Raw genomic sequence first — 22,211 nt, 5'->3', positions numbered from 1 at the left:
GCAAAGAGAGGACATTAGCTAGCCAATATGATAAAGAAATAAATGATTATTTTGTTTATTTCTTTTGCACATTTATTTGAACATTTCCAACGATTGTACAAGCACTTGGAAACTGTCCAATCCCTAGTTCATCAGGCATTTTACCGGTCTGGCGCCGGTCTGTGTCTTCTAGGATATAATGCCAGCGAACTCTTGTTTTTATGTCCACTATAACAGACAATCTCCTTTGCTTTTAACCGAGCGTTTAATAATTTCCTAAAATGAAAATGATTTACTTTATTTCCCTCACGGGATCAATAAAAGTATCTATCATCTGTCTAAACTATGGGACAGAATTCTGGGGTCTCCCCATACCAGAGATTATGGTAGGGCTTCAGAATGGTGATTGGCTGACACCATCTGACACCCCTCTGATTGGAGAAAAAAGACGTGCTGGTTTGCTATACATACAGTACTGTACCAGGAAGAGGATTTCTTTCTATTCGAAACGTGTATTTTAAAAGTTTAAGAAGTAGAAACCTTACAGCGTACACAGATTTCTAAACTGATTAAGATCGTTATCTTTGTCTAATGCATAATAATGTTCACCGCTCTGTCTAGCAAATGAATAATAAACTTTATTTTATATAGCGTTTTAAACGAATAAGTACTTAGATTGCTCATAAACATAATCACTTGCTTTTTCTTTTTATTTAGGCTCTGATTTCAACTATAGATCGTATTATTAATAACCATAATAACAACCAACCAACAAAAAACAACCATATAAACATAATACCAACCAAAAACATAGATAACAACCACAATACAAAATCAAATATATCAAACCATTTTACTCTCGCAAAGTCCTCCAATTATCATAATCCCGCCCCTTATGCAAAACCAAACCTTCCTCCCATCCCAGTTTATCCTCTTTATCATCCTCAAAATCCACCTCAATTTTCAACATAAAGCATTACTGCTTACTGGGTTTTTGAGGGGGAGAGGTGTCTTTCGCTGGAAATCTCGCCTGCTTCTACTTTACGAGTACAACCCCCTCTCTGCCGGAGTGCTGGCTGTGACAAATTAAACCGGTTTCACAGGTATTTTCAAAGTAGGAAGTACAGTGTTAACTGGTAGCTGGGCTCCTCAATGGAATCGCTTTAACATGCTAATGCGTTGGTTTAACAGTCCGGGAGTGGCAAGCTTCCAATGTCAACTCGACTCGATTGGAAGACAATGAATGTATATTAGCCCTAAATGAATTAATAGTTTAGAATACAGTTAGTCTAAGCTTTATCAGCTTTATTTATGGGTTGCAATTTAGAAAAAGTCAAAAACCGCACTCAAAATGCAATTTAGAGCTTTCTGGCAAGAGGAGACACCCAAATTATTATGTAACATGCCACTGTTTGTGCATGAACAAAGTTATACTGCAATTTTCCTTAGATACGCGATTAAAAAAAATAAATTTTTTGAATCCCCGGCGGAACACACTCCATAAGAATCAGCGCTTTTATACAGTATATCGCCTTTAAACACATATATTTAAACACGCGTTTACGATTTAAATCAAAACACGATTCAAATCAATGTAAATGTTTATTTTGTAACGCATAGGTGACAATTCATTGTTATTAAATAGACTTAAATTCGATCATGTTGTGATATTTAGAAATATAAATTTGTTTGGTGCGAGTGAGGTTTTATTTAATCTCTGACCAAGGGAAACGTTTCATTTTTTCAAAGAAATGTTTGTTAACAAACAAAGTCATAGTTCCATGGGATTCAATCACAGACCATGTGACATGGGAGTCAGGAAACTAACACACAGCGCCACCAGATTGATAACGCTATAAAAACGCTATAAAATAATGTGACTAGGCACAGAACAAGTTTACAGCACAGTACAATAATAAATGCTGACCATGACTTTAGAAGCATAAATTACCTTACACTCAATTTAAACACAAGCTGTCTTTAGCCCCCTAAGCTGGTTCATACAGAAATGTAGAGATCCAGGCTCAGAACACACAGCTTCATTAGCAAATACATATGCAGGACAACTAGAGAAGACGTTTTACAGAGGATGGATTTTTAGAAACATCCCATCAGTGACATCACTGAAGTCAACTCCTAGGTACTGTAACTGTCGTGTGGATAGTTTCACAAGAATCAGACAAAGGTTTAAGCATCGCTTGTTCTAGATAAAACTGCAAAAAAAAAAAAAACAACAACCCATAATGTACTTCTTTGCGGCTGTTTGCCCAAATCATATATTCACAACGTGAAATCTAGAAAATAATATTACGTAACCAAAATCCGCAATATGGAAACAGAACCTGTGTAATTGTTGATAGATGATGTACTCGTAACATTTTTACAAGACGAACTACAACATTTTTAAAATGACTTGTATGTACTTGATATCTCTAATCAATCCACGGCGACATTGTTAAAAGCAGAGTCCCAGCACAAAACGAAGCTAAAACGCATACCGTTTCGCGCTTCTTATTAGTTGCTCAAAAGTAATTTGACTGTATGAAATGCATAAACCTAGAAACATATACGTGAGCAGTATTTACGCACTGTAGTATCGGTGTTAAGACATACCTCTCAAATACTGTAAATCAAGTTAAAAATATCTCAAGACCGATTCTGGTCATAATGAAACCATGTTTCGTGTATGTTTTCTTTAAAGTACCGAGACCAGCCATATACTGTATGTTTATGTTCCAAAATTAATATCGTTTATGGCCTTCACATGCGTTGCAGTATGCTACTATTCTTTTTATGCTCAGCTACTAAGATTTCCCTTCAGTGGTAAAATTAGATATGAATATTCAATACTTAAACGGGCACAGTTAAGACATTAAATATACATATACATACTGTATACAGTACAGTTTGCATACGGTAATATGTTTATGTTCCTAAATCAATCTCTTTTATGAGCATGTGAAAGGCATGGTGAATCGATTCTCAAAAATTACTGTACTTTGCATGATTGGAAACAAATGCGTGATTGCGAAATGCTGTGGTGTTACTTTTACAAAGACGGTCAATGAAAAAAAGAATGTTGACCAGGGCAATACTTTGAGTTTACATTTACAGCTTGTCCAAGGTCATTCATTATTAATACTATTAGTTATATCTTCGTTAAAGACTTTGATGGCCACAGCTCAAACATGAGAGGTTGAGCTTTATTAGCTCCACCTTGCAGAAATTCCGGATACTATTATTTTGCTTGTCGTATTATAGGAGAATTTACGGTAACTAGCGGTATTTACCGGTAACTCGTGGTATTTACCGGTAACTTGCGGTACACTGCGTACAGCATACTGGAAAATAATGCGGTATCGCCCGCGCATTTTGAATGGCTGCATCTGTATAATAGACCTCTAACCATGTATGTATAATAGTCCTCTAAAGTTATCCGTATCATAGAACTCTAACCATATACATAAAATAGACCTCTAAAGTTATCCATATAATAGAGAGGACAGCTCTGTCACCTCTTTTACGACGCTGCTTTTTTTCCCTTCTGTTTTTCTCTTCTTCCCACGTTCTCTTTCTTCACTGCCTTCGTCTCCGCTCGATTTCACTTCAGCCTTTCACTCTTGCTTCCTTCCAATGAGGACAGACCTGCGGGAGAAAGGGCGCTATAGAGGATCGCTGTGGAGAGCTGCTGCTGTGCTTTGACATCTGAGCTCTGTTGAAAACGATCTCAATACAATTCTGAAAAACGCGACTCCCCGAACGCCAGCCGAGCAAGTCTCCACAGCCGAAGCGCTGTGTCTCTTTTCAGCTGGCGATAAACCTTTCCTCGATCCTTTGCAGACTTGTAAAACTGTTCCTGATCAGAATAAAAAACGCTCACGCTAATACACAAGCACCCGTGTCTCACCAAAGCTGACAAATAAACAGACGGACAAGCCGCACTGCACTTGTGAACAGGGGAATGAGCGAGCGAGCGGGGATAGGGCACCTCCTGTGCTTTAAAGCTTACAGCACCTGGTATTCCCAGGCTGTCTCCCATCCAAGTACTAACCAGGCCCATCTCTGTTTATCTTCCGATATCAGGCAAGACCAGGCATGCTCAAGTGGGTGTGGCCATAAGTGAGTGCAGGGTTCAATGGCACCTTTCTTATAGAGAGGACAGCTCCGTCACCTCTTTTACGACGCTGCTTTTTTCCCTTGCGTTTTTCTCTTCTTCCCACGTTCTCTCTCTTCAATTGCCTTCGTCCCCGCTCTATTTCACTTCAGTCTTTCACTTGTAGCGGCAATGCTTGTTAATAAGACAGAATTAAGTGTTGCTGTGCTTTCCCAAATGAGGCCCCATCTCTCTGTTCATCTATGTAGTGCAGCCAATGAGAAGCTATTCATGCAGGCTGATTTAAAGATGTTTTCAATTGATAAGAGACAGCTCCCAAATGGGGATGCACTTAGCTAAGATCAATCATGATCAATGGTCATCCATTGGCGCCTATCTGTCTAGGGAGTGCCAGATGGACATCTGGACTGCATTCCTAAGTGTCAGGAGTAAGTGACTCATATCTCACCTTGATCAACCAATCAGGGACTGGTAGGGCCGAGTAACCCACGTGGGTCTCTGATGCCAACGAAACTTTCAGCCAATGAACAAGCTGAAGTTCCTCCAGGTAAAAACAGGCAACACAGAACTATTCAAAGGAGAACTCCAGGGGTGCGAGACAGTTCCAGGGCAGGACAGCCCAGGTGCAGAAAGGCTCCCAAGGGCAGGACATTCTCGCAGCGCGCCTCCTGACCATCCTGAGACTCAGCCCGGACAACCACGGAACGGCCAGTGTGTCAGAGTGCCAGAACTTTCCTCTATTCTAAGAGTCTAGAGCGGAGGTTACCAGAGAGTAACCAGAGGATCCACACGAGGTTAGCACCAGCAGCAAGCCTCGTGAACAGGTCAGAACTGTGGACAGCTGAATCACTATTCAGAACTAGCGCTTCATCAGGAACGAACCGGTATTCTTCCTCACCTGCTGGGACCCACACTCATCTTTTCTCCTGTGCACAAACTTTGCTAGTTAAAGCCAACACTAACTAGCCGGTCAGTGAGCATCAGCAGCGCACCGTCGCAAGCCACACAGCACAGCCTGGCACGGAGCCAGAGAGCCCGCAGGATATCTACATCCCCAGAGATTGGATGAGCATTCAACTGCACTGCATCACAGCTCGAGAATTCAATTGTTATTCCAACCAGTTGATATCAGTTTCATTCCTAAGAGTTATGTACTTGTTTTGAGTATCTAATGTAGAAGTTATAACCAAGTTCATTTACGAAACGGTCTAAATGAATGATATACTGAACGTATGTCCTCTTGATACAGTATATGTAACTCTTCGTAACTGATTGAATATATACCTTTTGTATTCTGATAACCCTCTCGATAAGATCTGTTAGGTTTACATGCATATTTTATGTATAAATATTTTATGTATAAATATTTTATTAATAAATATTTCCTCGTGTATTAGTACCTGTGTGTATGCGTTGTTTGAGTTATATCGCATGGTTGGATTCTAAGGCCATTAAAATAATCATTTTATTATTTACTGCTACAATTAATAATTGTCCCAGTAAATGCCCAAACCCTACAGAACTGGTGCCTCGTGAGAGCACACTACAACTGTATTATTATTATTATTATTATTATTATTATTATTATTATTATTATTATTATTATTATTATTGAGAGACAGGCTCACTGTCTGTTCCTCAGGCTGGGACAGGAGATCACACACTGTATTTTTATTATTGAGAGACAGGCTCACTGTTCCTCAGGGTGGGACAGGAGATGACATACTGAATTATTATTATTGAGAGACAGGCTCACTGTATGTATTTTTATTACTGAGAGAGAGGTTCACTGTCTGTTCCTAATGCTGGGAAAGGAGATCACACACTGCATTATTATTATTGAGAGACAAGCTCACTGTTCCTCAGGCTGGGACAGGAGATCACACTGTATTATTATTATTGAGAGACAGGCTAACTGTCTGTTCCTCAGGCTGGGACAGGAGATCACACACTGTATTTTTATTATTGAGAGACAGGCTCACTGTTCCTCAGGCTGGGACAGGAGATCACACTGTATTATTATTATTGAGAGACAAGCTCACTGTTCCTCTGGCTGGGAGAGGAGGTCACACACTGTATTATTATTATTACTGAGAGACAGGCTCACTGTCTGTTCCTCACGCTGGGACAGGAGATCACACATTGTATTAATATTATTGAGAGACAGGCTCACTGTTCCTCAGGCTGGGACAGTAGATCACACTGTATTATTATTATTGAGAGACAGGCTCACTGTCTGTTCCTCAGGCTAGGACAGGAAGTCATACACTGTATTATTATTATTGAGAGACAGGTTCACTGTCTGTTCCTCAGGCTGGGACAGGAGATCACACACTGTATTATTATTATCGAGAGACCTGCTCTTTCCTGACTGTTCCTTAGGCTGGGACAGGAGATCATAATCTGCTTTATTATTATTGAGAGACTGGCTCACTCCTGTCTGTTCCTCAGGCTGGGACAGTGGATCACATACTATATTATTATAACTGAGAGACAGGCTCACTTTCTATTCCCCAGACTGGAACAGAAGATCACACACTGTATTATTATTGAGAGACAAGCTCACTGTCTGTTCCTCATGCTGGGACAGGAGATCACACACTGTATTATTTTTATTGAGAGACAGGCTCACTGTCTCTTCCTCAGGCTGGGACAGGAGGTCACACACTGTATTATTATTATTATTGAGAGACAGGTTCACTGTCTGTTCCTCAGGCTGGGACAGGAGATCACACACTGTATTATTATTATTGATAGACAGGCTCACTGTTCCTCAGGCTGGGACAGGAGATCACACTTTATTATTATTATTATTGAGAGACAGGCTCACTGTCTGTTCCTCATGCTGGGACAGGAGATCACACTCTGTATTATTATTATTGAGAGATAGGTTCACTGTCTGTTCCTCCGACTGGGACAGGAGATCACACGGTTTATTAATATTATTGTTGAGAGACATGCTCACTGTCTGTTCCTCTGGCTTTGGCAGGAAATGACACACTGTATTATTAGTAATGAGAGACAAGCTCAGTGTTCCTCATGCTGGGACAGGAGATCAAAAACTGTATTATTATTATTGAGAGACAGGCTCACTGTCTGTTCCTCAGATTTGGACAGGAGATCACACACATTATTATTATTATCGAGAGACTTGCTCTTTCTTGACTGTTCCTTAGGCTGGGACAGGAGATGATAATCTGCTTTATTATTATTGAGAGACTGGCTCACTCCTGTCTGTTCCTCAAGATGGAACAGTGGATCACACACTATATTATTATTACTGAGAGACAGGCTCACTTTCAATTCCCCAGACTGGGACAGAAGATCACACACTGTATTATTATTATTGAGAGACAGGCTCACTGTCTGTTCCCCAGGCTGGGACAGGAGATCACACAATGTATTATTATTATTATTGAGATACAGGCTCACTGTCTGTTCCTCAGACAGGGACAGGAGATCACACAGTTTATAAATATTATTGTTGAGAGACATGATCACTGTCTGTTCCTCAGACTGGGACAGGATATTCCACACTGGATTATTATTATTGAGAGACAGGATCACTGTCTGTTCCTCAGGCTAAGACAGGAGATCACACACTGGATTATTATTATTGAGAGACAGGTTTAGTGTCTGTTCCCCAGGCTGGGACAGGAGATCAAAAACTGTTTTATTATTATTGAGAGACAGGCTCACTGTCTGTTCCACAGGCTGGGACAGGAGATCACACAGTTTATTTATATTATTGTTGAGAGACATGTTCACTGTCTGTTCCTCTGGCTGGGGCAGGAAATGACACACTGTATTATTATTATTGAGAGACAGGCTCGCTGTCTGCTCCTCAGGCTGGGACAGGAGATCACACACTGTATTATTATTATTGAGAGACAGGCTCACTGTCTTTTCCTCAGGCTGGGAAAGGAAGTCACACACTGTATTATTATTATTGAGAGACTGGCTCACCCCTGTCTGTTCCTCAGGTTGGGACAGGAGATCACACACCGTATTATTATTATTGAGAGACGGGCTGACTGTCTGTTCCTCAGGCTGGGACAGTGGATCACACGACGTTGCGCTGCTGATGCTCTCTGAATACCGGCTAGTTAGTTTTGGCTGAAACTAGCAAAGTTTGTGCACAGGAGAAAAGATGACTGTGGGTCCCAGCAGGTCAGGAAGAAGACCAGTTCGTTCCTGATGAAGCGATAGTTCTGAATAGTGATTCAGCTGTCCACAGTTCCGACCTGTTCACGAGGCCTGCTGCTGGTGCTAACCTCGGGTGGATCGTTTGGTTACTCTCTGGCAACCTCCGCTCTCGACTCTTAGAACAAAGCAAAGATCTGGCACTCGGACACACTGGCCGTTCCGTGGTTGTCCAGGCTGAGTCTCAGGATGGTCAGGAGGCGCGCTGCGAGAATGTTCTGCCCTTGGGAGCCTTTCTGCTCCTGGGCCGTCCCGCCCTGGAATTGTCTCACAGCCCTGGAATTCTCCTTTGAATTCCCTTTAGAATAGTCTTGGAGCTCCGTGTTGCCTGTTTTTACCTGGAGGAACTTCAGCTCGTTTATTGGATGAAAGTTTCATGGGCATCAGAGACCCACGTGGGTTACTCGGCCCTACCAGTCCCTGATTGGTTGATCAAGGTGAGATATGAGTCACTTACTCCTGACACTTAGGAATGCAGTCCAGATGTCCATCTGGCACTCCCTAGACAGATAGGCGCCAATGGATGCCCATTGATCATGATAGCCAGACTTAGCTAAATGCATCCCCATTTGGGAGCTGTCCCTTATCAAAAGAAAACATCTTTAAATCAGCCTGCCTGAATAGCTTCTCTGTGGCTGCACCACAGAGATGAAGAGAGAGATGGGGCCTCATTTGGGAAAGCACAGCAACACTTAATTCTGTCTTATTAACAAGCATTGCCGCTACAATTAGTAGGAAGAAAGATACAATATTTTGAAAATGTAATATGTTTTAAAGGATTAAAGGGAAAAGAAATACTTTATATACGCAAACTAATTCTACTGAGCTCCTCTAAACAATATCGCCTGATGAGTTGTCAAAGCACAGTGTATCAATTTGGGTGACAGTGGGGGAAAAGGATCACAACATTGAAAACCACAAGGCTTATTTTCAACAACAAAATTTGTGCTTGATAATATTTGACAAAAAAATGAATATTACACGCACGGAAATCAATATTTACCATTAGGGTAGAATGCAGCATAGAACAGTTGGATAGAAGGTTAGTGTAACTCTATAGTGCATCACAGAGGCTGGTCTCTTCCCCTCATTATGCAGGCTGACTTGTTCACAGTGAACTGTCCTCCAGCGATAGTCAGCTGTAATCACTGATGCAGACATGATGTTAATACTCTGACAGCATCTTGGCTGATTTGGTTAAAGTGTTTTCCTATTAAACAGGAGATTCTGCGTTCAAATCCCAGCAGTGTCTTTCTTCTTGTCTTGTCTTACAAAATGTATCACTATGGATGATTACATGCAGCTTGATTTTGTTTAATGCAAGTTTTCATTCCCTTTCTGATGGCTCTCTACAGTAATTTTTAAAAGTACTAATCGGGATGGATTACTGTACATATCCTCAGTAAAGGGGAATATATAAGTAGTGACTATCCAAATTGCATTTTTGTGTGAAACACATTTCAGAAAATCGAAAACCAATTTTCAAAACTCACAATAACAAGACAAAGGCAAAACATAAGTTCACTTGCACTTTATGCATATTTACCACAACCTTGCCTTCTGATCATAAAAAGTCTTAATTTTAATATAGCAGTTTTAAATGGGACATTCAGAACATGGCATATGAGAATATATGGTTAACCGAGGATGAGCAAAGGATGATCGCACTTTCTGCTTATTGCTATGGACCTACCCCTGGTTATAAAAATGTCTCAAAATTCTGACACTGAGGTGTGAGACACAATGTAACAGGCTCTCATAATCCCGAAATACAAGAAATTTTACTGTAGCGTTTTATAGATTTGACCCTGTGAACATTGCATGTCCCTCCATCCTCATTACCAAAACATCTCAATGTCTCGACACTATGTACTTTTGTAATTACAACAATTCACTGTTTCATTAATGAGTTGTGACATTGTGAACATGGCATGTTAAAGTATTTAGAAAATCTAGATCAGAACAGGCTAAATGCAATTCATAGTGATTTATCATTTTCTTACTTTCTAAATGAAAAAAATATTTTTTCAGTGATTATGACACTTCAGTATGACATAAAATACGCTTCAATGACAGAATAAATAATAATAATAAATAATCATCGAAAAAATACCCAAAGTGGACATTCATAGTTGTGATTATAGGAATGTTAGATATCGGGTGGGTAGCTGCGTCAGCATGCGTAGGCTGCAAAGGAACAAGTAAAGGACTATTCCTGCTGAAAAGAGAAGAAAAGAATCACAATGTTTCGGCTGTGGAGCCTTCTTCAGGTGTGAGAAAGACAGGGCAGTAAGCAAAGATAATTTTCTTTTTATCTTTGCTGAGTGCAGTTTATCACTGATGACAACATCTAAGACATTAAGGAGTTTTTACAGCTAACAGCTCCACATCAACTTCCTTACATAACTAACCTCATCAGATCCCTCAACTCCCAACTCTTCCAGTTTCTCACTTCAGAGAAGGAAAAAAAACTCAAAATCCTCTACAGAGAAAAACCATCAACACCCTTATCACCTCCACCAATCCTAACCTTGGTGTTACTACACCCTCTGACCTTTCCCTTTCACCCCTTTGCATCCTCAGCTAACATATTTTAATAGTACAACAGGTCCTCTGACTATTCCCAGCTTTGTTTTGGGTTATGGAACCTTTATTTTTTTATGATTTTCTGAAGATAACACTACAGTTAACACACTGGGATAGGTGGGTCGTCTTCATGGCTCAATAGCATTTCAAATACAACAGCCACACTGCTGAAACCAAGTGTTTTAAACACCAGATAGGCCCCAGAACCTCATCCAACCTTGCTGTGGCTGTGGCCCCTTTCTTTATTTTTTTATGATTTTTTGAAGATAACACTACAGGTAATACACTGGGACAGGTGGGTCGTCTTCATGGCTCAATAGCATTTCAAATACAACAGCCAGACTGCTGTACCCAAGTGTTTTACACACCAGACAGGCCCCTGAACCTCATCCAACCTTGCTGTGGCTGTGGCCCCTTTCTTTATTTTTTTATGATTTTCTGAAGATAACTATACAGGTAACACAGTGCGAAAGGTGGGTTGACTTCATGGCTCAATAGCATTTCAAATACAGCAGCCACACTGCTGTACCCAAGTGTTTTACACACCAGACAGGCCCCCGAACCTCTTACAACCTTGCTGTGGCTGTGGCCCCTTTCTTTATTTTTTTAATGAGTTTCTGAAGATAACACTACAGGTAATACACTGGGACAGGTGGGTCGTCTTCATGGCTCAATAGCATTTCAAATACAGCAGCCACACTGCTGTACCCAAGTGTTTTACACACCAGAGAGACCCCCGGACCTCATCCAACCTTGCTGTGGCTGTGGCCCCTTTCTTTATTTTTTTATGATTTTTTTAAGATAACACTACAGGTAATCTTCTGGGACAGGTGGGTCATCTTCATGGCTCAATAGCAAATCAAATACAACAGCCACACTGCTGAAACCAAGTGTTTTACACACCACACAGGTCCCCTAACCTTATACAACCTTGCTGTGGTTGTGGCCCCTTTCTTTATTTTTTAAATAAAAAATTTAGTTTTTCAATATGGCACCATTAGACAGGCGGTACATGGGGATTGGGGGGTGCTATTCATGAGTCAATAGCTCTTCAAGCACAACAGCCACAGTGCTGCAACCAGGTGTTTTACACCAGACATTTCCCCTAACCTTATACAACCTCGCTTTGAGCTGTGGAACATTTCTTTATTTTTTAATGATTTTTTTACTGTAATCAAGTGTTGTCCTCACTAGGCAGGCCTCCTGACCTTTCACAGTCATGCTTTATTGTGTGAAACTTGAATTCTCTTTTTAGGATTTTTTGAACATGGCAACTTCCACCGAGATGTGTAGGGGGTGTGGGGGTGCTCTTCAATAGCTTTTTCATCTATACACACAAACGGATGTAACCAAGACACTCAGAACCTGTCACGCAGGGGCTGACTGCTGAGGATAGGGATCCAATGCGGTGCCCTTGGTATGGTTGGCGCGAGAAGCAGGCGTAGTCGGAGTAAACAGGCAGGGGTCTGAGTCCGGGAAGGCGTAGTACAGGCGTAGGCACAGAATCGACAGGCGAAGGCGTAGTCAAGGGACTGGCAGGGGTCGGAGTCCGGGAAGGCATAGAAGTTGCGTCGGTAGGCAGAGGCGTAAATGAAGAAACAGGCTGGGGTCAGGATCCGAGAAAGCGTAAAACAGGCGAAGGTACAAAATCGAGTGGCTAAAGCGAAGTCGGAAAAGCGGGGTCGAGGTCCAGGGGAGAAGTCGTAGAAAGGCAAAGGCGTAGTTAGTAGGTAAGCTCCGGGAGAGAATCTCAATCGTGAGCAATGACCGGGGGACAGATGAGGGTTTAAGTAGAGGACTGATTGACACTTGCACGTTTGGTACGGGGAGAGCTTGAGGGAATGCGGGAGCGCTTGCCTGCGTGAGGGAGATTCGTGACAGAACCAACAGAATCAACCTGAACTCATAGAAAAACAAGAATGCCCCCGAGACACCTGCACCCCCCCCCCCCCCGGACCACTCTGGTATCAACACCCCCAAACCCATCCATACCAGCTAACAAGACTCAGAATCGGTGCAACCCTCCAACCTGGACCAAGAGCAGGATTGGACAAGAACCTGTACCACACTACGTAAACAGGTTTGTATTTTTGGCTGAAGATGAAAATGTTTACATAGATTGTTTTGGTTCTAGCAAACAATAATAATAGGTGTTAAAATCCAAACACACATAATGAGATCACTCTCTGTCAGTATGTGTAACATTCTGGGTCTGGGCTCCTCTGTATTTGGGCTAAAGAGAGTTCAACAACATTATTAAAAGCACTGACATCATCATCTGACAAGAGACATTGTCTAGGGGAGACTTGAACACCCACTGTCCCCCTGGTATCATGAAGCTCATTGTCCTTTAGCTTTCCAAAACCAGAATCACTTGGGACTCCGGGGGGATCGGTGTATGCAGAATATGAATTCCTTATGCAAGAAATTGTATATGGTCAATAAAGCGATCATATCTTATCAGCAGATGGTAATCTCCAAGGAACAAGTAATAGGTTTATTCCACGCTGAAAAATGATCAAATGATTGATGAACCCAAGTGATTTGAAAGAAATGTTAAACAACTCAAAGCGAGGTTGTATAAGGTTAGGGGAGCTGTCTGGTGTGTAAAACACTTGGTTGCAGCACTGTGGCTGTTGTGCTTGAAGAGCTATTGACTCGTAAATAGCACCCCCCTATCCCCATGTACCGCCTGTCTAATGGTGCCACATTGAAAAAATCATAAAAAAATAAAGAAAGGGCCCACAGCCACAGCAAGGTTGTATGAGGTTCAGGGGCCTGTCTGGTGTGTAAAACACTTGGGTACAGCAGTCTGGCTGTTGTATTTGAAATGCTATTGAGCCATGAAGACGACCCACCTGTCCCAGTGTATTACCTGTAGTGTTATCTTCAAAAAATCATTACAAAATAAAGAAAGGGGCCACAGCCACAGCAAGGTTGGATGAGGTTCTGGGGCATATTTGGTGTTTAAAACACTTGGTTTCAACAGTGTGGCTGTTGTATTTGAAATGCTATTGAGCCATGAAGACGACCCACCTATCCCAGTGTGTTAACTGTAGTGTTATCTTCAGAAAATCATAAAAAAATAAAGGTTCCATAACCCAAAACAAAGCTGGGAATAGTCAGATGACCTGGTTTTTCGCATGAAGCCGTATTGAACAGTATTTCTCGCGTTGTGAACGTGTGCACACAGCGGTCCACCGGGTTCCAGTTCGTGCGTAATTACGCATCGATGAAAAACCGGAGGTTTAAAAAAAGATAATTAGCTCACTGATAGTTTGATGTAAAGAAATATCCACAAGTCGTGGTCTTTAAAATGCATTTGGTTTGACGGCGTTCTGTGCTTCCATTGCGAAGATATGGAGATATGGACAAAAGAATATTCCTGCTTGTTTAAAAAAATGTCATAAAAACGAAAAAGTAAAGGCTGAGAAAGCATTCACAATGTATTTTATACACAAAACAAGCATTCTTGCAACTCTAAGAGGTTTCGTGAAAGCGCTACAGGCGTGCCAAAATCGTTTTCGAACTTCGAGCTAACTTTACCCTGGTGAGGAACCGGGAGAGAGCAGGACAAAAATGAAAGAGAGAGAGAGACGGTGGAAATGTGACAGTTAAAATAAACTGCCAGAAGAGAATAACTGTCTCCATCCTGTCCCGTCCCTCTCCCTGTAGGCGGAGTGTTTAGTCACCGCCGACCTCACGAACCCTACAGCAGTTAGTGAACAGGGCAGAAGGTACTACTGAGCTTCCGTCCGTACTAAGCCCGGAGAGGACGGCGGTTCACTCACCCCTGGGGCGGCCCGGACCCGGATTCCCGTCTCGGGTTTGACAGCCCGTCTCCTGCAGAGCCGGAGCGGACTGGCGGACGCGTACACCGGCCAGTCAGCAGATTAATTGGAGGGTGTAATCGTGGGGGGGAATTTAACCTTACGAGAGTTTTTTCTGTTACATTTTTTTTCTGTTAGGGAAATTCATATTACAGGATAATGTAAATTTACTATGTAAGGCGTTTAAAGGTCGAGGAGAGGTTGGGAAAGCCCCTGAAACCCAGCGCTGGAAACGTTGTCCATCTCCACTAGGTATAGAATGCGCTCTTTACTCGTCATTCACAGGCGTCACGTTACTCGGGCAACGGAGGTACGCTTATCCTCGGTGGGCAAGTTGATGTAATTCAGTAAAGCTGGAAAAGATACTCAGACACGTTTATTTATCACCTCCATATATTAACAAAGTTATTTTAGATGGACTTGCAGAACTATATCTCTAAGCATTTAAGTTCCAATGTTAGATTTAAGGCGTTTGATATTATGTTATACTGTGCAAGATGTAATGTGGAAGTTGACTGTTTACATTTGATCTGTTAGTAAAACTGGCTAGATATCGCAATCACAAAACAAAACAGCCCATTGATACCCCCTCCTTTAACGCTTATAAAATGGAACTGCAATATCACTTAAACTGTATTATGAAGATGAAAAATAACAATGTTAAAAAAACAATAGATGTATATAAAACTGATTTATAATAACCTCTAGCTGTGTATTGCTTCGCGTGTGTGTGTGTGTGTGTGTGTGTGTGTATTTTTTTCGTTCACATATTTTTTGGATATCTTTCCTCCCTTTGTTTGTTTGTCTCTCTCTCTGGGCTGCAGAACCCAACGGCATACCCAGTCGCGTCCTCAGAGCCTGCGCCAATCAACTGGCTGGTGTATTCACAGACATTTTCAACATGTCTCTGGCTCAAGCCGTAGTCCCCACCTGCTTCAAGATAACCACCATCATCCCAATACCAAAGAAAACCACAGTAACATGTCTTAATGACTACCGACCAGTGGCACTAACACCTGTCATCATGAAGTGCTTCAAGAGGCTGGTCATGAAGCACATTAAGGACACCATCCCAAACACAGTGGACCCATACCAGTTTGCCTACCGGTCCAACAGATCCACAGATGACGCAATCTCCATTGCCACACACACGGTCCTATCCCATCTGTACAAAAAGTACACATACACAAGACTACTATTCATCGAGGAGGTCAATCTCCTTACAACATGGTGTGATGACAACAACCTCACCCTCAATGTCAGCAAAACCAAGGAGCTGATCGTTGATTTCAGGAAACTGCAAACCGGACATGCCCCTATCCACATCAACGGGACTGAAGTGGAAAGGGTCAGTTACTTTAAATTCCTTGGTGTCCATACACCGAGGACCTCACATGGTCTCTCAACACCACCTGTCTGATCAAGAAAGCGCAACAGCACCTGTACTTCCTAAGACGGTTGAAGAAGGCTAAGATATGTTCCCAGATCCTCACTAACTTTTACAGATGCACTACAGAAAGCACACTGACAGGCTGCATCACAGTGTGGTATGGCAACTGCAGTGCTGCTTACCGCAAAGCCCTACAGCGGGTGGTGAAAACTGCCCAGTCCATCACTGGGGTTACCCATCTATCCAGGACATTTATGACAGACGGTGCTTGAGGAAAGCTCTAAGCATAATCAAAGACCCCACACATCCCAGCGACAGACTTTATGATCTGCTACCATCTGGAAAATGGTACCAGAGCATTCGGGCCCAGACTACCAGACTCAGAGACAGTTTTTACCCCTGCACTATCAAACTGTTAAATTCCCAGCCTCTCTCAATCTCACTCTCACCTCACCTCTCACCTATGATCTGAACCTCACAGTGCCTTCTTCCTTTCTTTCTTTCTTACCAAAAACCCAAACACACATTGAAAATCTACCTCTACCATACATGTCAAAAGCTCACTCCCCATAATTTCTATCCCTTTATTTTATTCTGTTGATGCATATTTTTGCACACAACCTGTTACCTTACCTGTTTTGCACATTGCCTGTTGTTGGTTTTTTGCACATTGCCTGTTGTTGTTTTTTTGCACATCGTCTGTTGTTTTTTGCACACTGCCTGTTGTCTCTGCCTTTTTTTTTGCTACACAACTGTATTGTTGTTGTTGTTGTTGTTGTTTTCTTATGTCCGAGAGCTAGCTAAATAGCCTTTTGTTATACCATGTACCATTTATATGAGTGTAATGACAATAAACTTGAACTTGACTTGACTTGACTTGACTTGATTTGATGTTGAACTAAAGTTTGAAAATAAGAACTCGCTGCCTCATTTTTTTCCGGGTTTTCATGGGTTAATGACTTGTCAGAACGTCTGAGCATCTTATGGGTCGCTTGGAGGTGTTGTGTTACAGTGCGTAAAAAAACTTGGAGACACCCAGATGTGCCTGAACACATCTAACAGTCACATCTCATTTACTTATATCTTCATGTGCCTTAATTTCAGTTCCCTTTCTTTCTACAAGATGCTTACCTCAGAAGGGGGGCGCAGGTGTCAGTACTGGGAGTCTGGTGTCCTGTGTGTGTCTTGTGTGTGTCTTCTGTAATGGACTGGTGTCCTGTCCAGTGTGTGTCCTGTGATGGACTGGTGTCCTCTCCAGGGTGTACCCCGCCCTGTGCCCGTTGAATGCAGGAGAGGCTCTGGCTCCCCCGCAAGACGATTTGATTTTGGAAAGATAAAGTTCTAGAAGCTGATCTAAGATCCTGAAGAGTGCTTGAGCTGGTATCACTCTAGGTTGAGCCTAGGGGGTTAAGAGACTCAGTTCCTGCAGCCTGTCAGTGTGGGACTCTCCCTTCAGACTTAAGAGACTGAGTTCCTCCAGGCTGTCAGGGTGGGACATTCCCTTCAGACTAAAGAGACTCAGTTCCTGCAGCCTGTCATTGTGGAACACTCCCTTCAGACTGAAGAGACTCAGTTCCTCCAGGCTGTCAGTGTGGGACATTGCAGCCTGTCTTTAGTCTCCTTCAGACTAAAGAGACTCAGTTCCTGCAGCCTGTCAGTGTAGGACACTCCCTTCAGACTGGAGACTGTGTTCCTTCAGGCTGTCAGTGTGGGACATTCCCTTCAGACCAAAGAGACTCAGTTCCTCCAGGCTGTCAGTGTGGGTCACTACCTTCAGACTAAAGAGACTCAGTACCTTCAGTCTGTCAGGGTGGGACACTCCCTTCAGACTGAAGAGACTCAGTTCATGCAGCCTGTCAATGTGGGACACTCCCTTCAGACTAAAAAGACTCAGTTCCTGCAGCCTGTCAGTGTGGGACTCTCCCTTCAGACTTAAGAGACTCAGTCCCTCCAGGCTGTCAGTGTGGGACATTCCCTTCAGACCAAAGAGACTCAGTTCCTGCAGCCTGTCAGTGTGGGACTCTCCCTTCAGACTGAAGAGACTGTGTTCCTCCAGGCTGTCAGTGTGGGGCATTCCCTTCAGAATAAAGAGACTCAGTTCCTGCAGCCTGTCAGTGTGGGACACTACCTTCAGACTAATGAGACTCAGTTCCTTCAGTCTGTCAATGTGGGACACTCCCTTCAGACTGAAGAGACTCAGTTCCTTCAGTCTGTCAGGGAGGGACACTCCCTTCAGACTAAAGAGACAGTTCCTGCAGCCTGTCAATGTGGGACACTCCCTTCAGACTGAAGAGACTCAGTTCCTGCAGCCTGTCAGTGTGGGACACTCCCTTCGGACAAAAGAGACTCAGTTCCTGCATCCTGTCAGTGTGGGACACTCCCTTCAGACTAAAGAGACTCAGTTCCTGCAGCCTGTCAGTGTGGGACTCTCCCTTTAGACTTAAGAGACTCAGTCCCTCCAGGCTGTCAGTGTGAGAAACTCCCTTCAGACTAAAAAGACTCAGTTCCTGCAGCCTGTCATTGTGGGACACTCCCTTTAGACTAAAGAGACTCAGTTCCTTTAGCCTGTCATCTGTCTTCAACCCTGGTACGTATCTGGTTGCTTTTCTCTGGACTGATTCCAAAGTTGCAATAAACATTGCTTCGTTTAAATACAACACATCTAGATAAGTACTGAACACAGTTCATACAGTGAGGCTCAACTGGACTCGACCTGGGGTTTGTAAGCCGGTTATTCATGGGTCAGTTCCTGCTTAAAGTGTAAATACAGAGCAATTAAATGTCTCCAAATCTTGATTTTTTTTCACTCATTTTTGCTGGGAGGAGACACAAGTTTCTGAAACTACTCGCAGGAAACCAAGCGACATGTCACCCCCCGCCCCATCCCTCCAGCATAGCAACAGGGGTTCAAATAGCTGTGCCGCTCACACCCGCGCCTGTGTGAGTGTGACACAGCTGGCCTCTGCAGAGACGCCATGGGACTCCGAGCCTGCCTCTTCATCTCCCTGCTCCTCCTGCTGCTGCTCCCTCTGAACCGCGTGGGGGAAGTCACCGGATGCTCCGGCGACTCCACAGGTGAGTGAGCTCCGTCTTCCCATCGTCCTTCCATCACCTTCCATAACCTGGCCCCCAGCACACTACCGAGTCCCAGAGCGTTCTACACACATACAGTACGTGCATTTCGACAAACACATCCAGCAGATGTTTGGAGATATTTGGGTGTTCTGTTTTGTTACATCTCTGTGTGTAAAACAAAGCTGCTGGGAGGCAGGACAAAAATTGTAGAAATGAAAGTATTACTGTAGTGTAAATGTTCATATCCATAGTTCTCCACAGACATACGATATGTACATGTACTGTACACAGATCACGTAGGGAGCTGCGTCAGCATGCATAGGCTGCAAAGCAACAAGTAAAGGTTATACATGTACGTACATATCATATGTGTGCTGAGATCTATGTATATGAACAAGTACAGGTTTATTCCACGCTGAAAAGAGAAGAAAAAAAGAAGTTTATATGATGAAATGTTGTTTTTCTTTTCATTGTGGAATAAACCTGTACTTGTTCATATACATAGATCTTGGCACACATACGATGTGTAAATAGGTCTATAATTTATACATACTGTGCATCACACCTTTCAGAGAGCTCAGCAGCCGAAACAGTGGGTTTTTTCTTTCTGTTGATCTCTATATGACTTTACTGGTCTCTTAAACACCAGTGCATTTAATTTCATCTCCCTGTCCCAGTACTGTCGCTTTCCACTGTGTATGTACGTACAGTATACACATAGATACAGAGGATAGGAACCAGATCATTTACTGTAGGAGCTGCACCACAGACAAAATATCTACATACTGTATTGCACGTGTTTTATATCTAAACATATTCTGTAATTCCAGCTTCAAAGCTAAATATCTGGTTTCTCAAAAACTGAAAAGGATTATGAGGAGTAGAAGCAGCAGCAATTGGAAGAAAAGCATCAAAAGCATCGACGTTAGTAGAGAAATGGAGCTTTTCTTCAAGTTAATATGACGCAGTAAGAGCAATCACTCTGGTAGAGCAGATGCAACCCGCTATCTTGTTTGGAATTAGCAGTGTTAACTCAAAGACACATCTACAACAAACTACTTCCCATGTTAACTGGTTAATTACTTCTGCAAATACATCAGAAGAACACCCCTTAGATAAGATCATAAGATAAGATGACTTTATTGGCCATATAAAGTTTCTTGCATTAGGAAATTGTCTTTTTGCAGACCCCAGCTTGCTCTCCATGAGACACACAGGCACACAGACGGGGAGAGAAGCTGGGGGTCAGAGCACAGGGTCAGCCATTTATACAGTGCCCCTGGAGCACTTGGGATTAAGGGCTGTGCTCGAGGGCCCAACAGAGTAGGATTCCTCTGCCAGCTGTCGGATTCTGTGGCAACCTTCCAGCCACAGGCACAGATCCTTAGCCACAGAGCCACCACACCGCCCCTTTGTTTAAAGAAGTGTCAGTTGGCCCATCTGGCCTGTGTGACAGCTCATGGCCAATTGGGCTGAGAGAAGCCAGGGTATTGGCTTCAACAGCATGGCTGGGCAGCTTGTTCCACACTCCCACCACCCTTTGTGTGCAGAAGAGCCTCCTGTCCTCACTGGAGGATCTCATTCAGCTGTGTCTTCAGAGAAGCCAGGGTATCGGCTTCAACAACATGGACTGGGCAGCTTGTTCCTCACTCCTCTCCACACGAGCGTTTTCTAATTTGTCTGACACTCAAAATTCACCTCTTCCTTACACGAACATACAAAAAACATTGCCAGCAATTGCAAGATTGCAAGGAAGCCTTTTTTTACCGTTTCTATTTTCTCTGCTCTTGTCGATCGTATCTATCTGGCTCTTGTAACTCCAAGAGGAAATCGACAAACGGCTTTTTAAAAAGCCACAGAAACCCAACAGGAAGCTGCTGCACTAAATATGCAGTCAGAACTGTGGGGGTGTGTGTGTGAGTGTATATATCCCTCTAAACAGTAGGAAAAAATATGTATTGCAAAAATATACAGGTACATTCACAAATAAAAAAGAACATCTGAAAACCTAAAATAGGTTCCAGCTGACCCCTGTATTAACTGAACCAGGGACACAGACCCCTGGACTGACTGGACCAGAGTCACAGTCCCCTGGACAGACTGGACCAGGGACACAGAGCCCTGGACTAACTGAATCAGGGACACAGACCCCTGGACTAACTGATCCAGAGTCACAGTCCCCTGGACTGACTGGACCAGGGACACAGAGCCCTGGACTAACTGAATCAGGGACACAGACCCCTGGGCTAACTGGACCAGAGTCACAGACCCCTGGACTGACTAGACCAGGGACACAGAACCCTGGACTGACTGGATCAGGGACACAGACCCCTGGACTAACTGGACCAGAGTCACAGACCCTTGTATTAACTGGACCAGAGACACAGACCCCTGGACCAACTGGATCAGGGACACAGCGGACAGTAGTGATCCATCTTTCCATTCCCCTGCTTCTTCTCTTTCCCTTCTTTCGCTCATTTCCATTTTGCTACACACTGGTTAAAGAGTGAGCAGGGGCTGAGGTAGCCATGCTGGTTTTGCAGTGTCTCATCAAACTCTGTTTCTTTTTCAGACTTTAATAAAAGCAGCACTGATTGTTCAGGTGAGAAAGTATATAACTACATTAAGGGTCTCCAGCCTCTATATAAATTAAATATAAATATATGTTGTCTGCATGCTCGTAATGACACAGTACGGAACAACAGGTCACGCTGTTCACGCTCGAACTGACACTGTACTGAACAACAGGACTCGCTGTTCACACTCGTATTGACACAGTACAGAACGACAGGACTCGCTGTTCACACTTGTATTGACACTGTACTGAACAACAGGACTCGCTGTTCACACTCGTATTGACACAGCACTGAACAACAGGACTCGCTGTTCACACTCGTACTGACACTGTACTGAACAACAGGACTCACTGTTCTCACTCGTATTGACACTGTTCACACTCATATTGACACAGTACTGAACAACAAGACTCACTGTTCACACTCATATTGACACAGTACTGAACAACAGGACTCAC

This window comes from Lepisosteus oculatus, chromosome 14 (assembly GCF_040954835.1).
Source record: "Lepisosteus oculatus isolate fLepOcu1 chromosome 14, fLepOcu1.hap2, whole genome shotgun sequence".
NCBI lineage: Eukaryota > Metazoa > Chordata > Actinopteri > Semionotiformes > Lepisosteidae > Lepisosteus > Lepisosteus oculatus.
Note: the sequence above shows the minus strand (reverse complement) of the source record.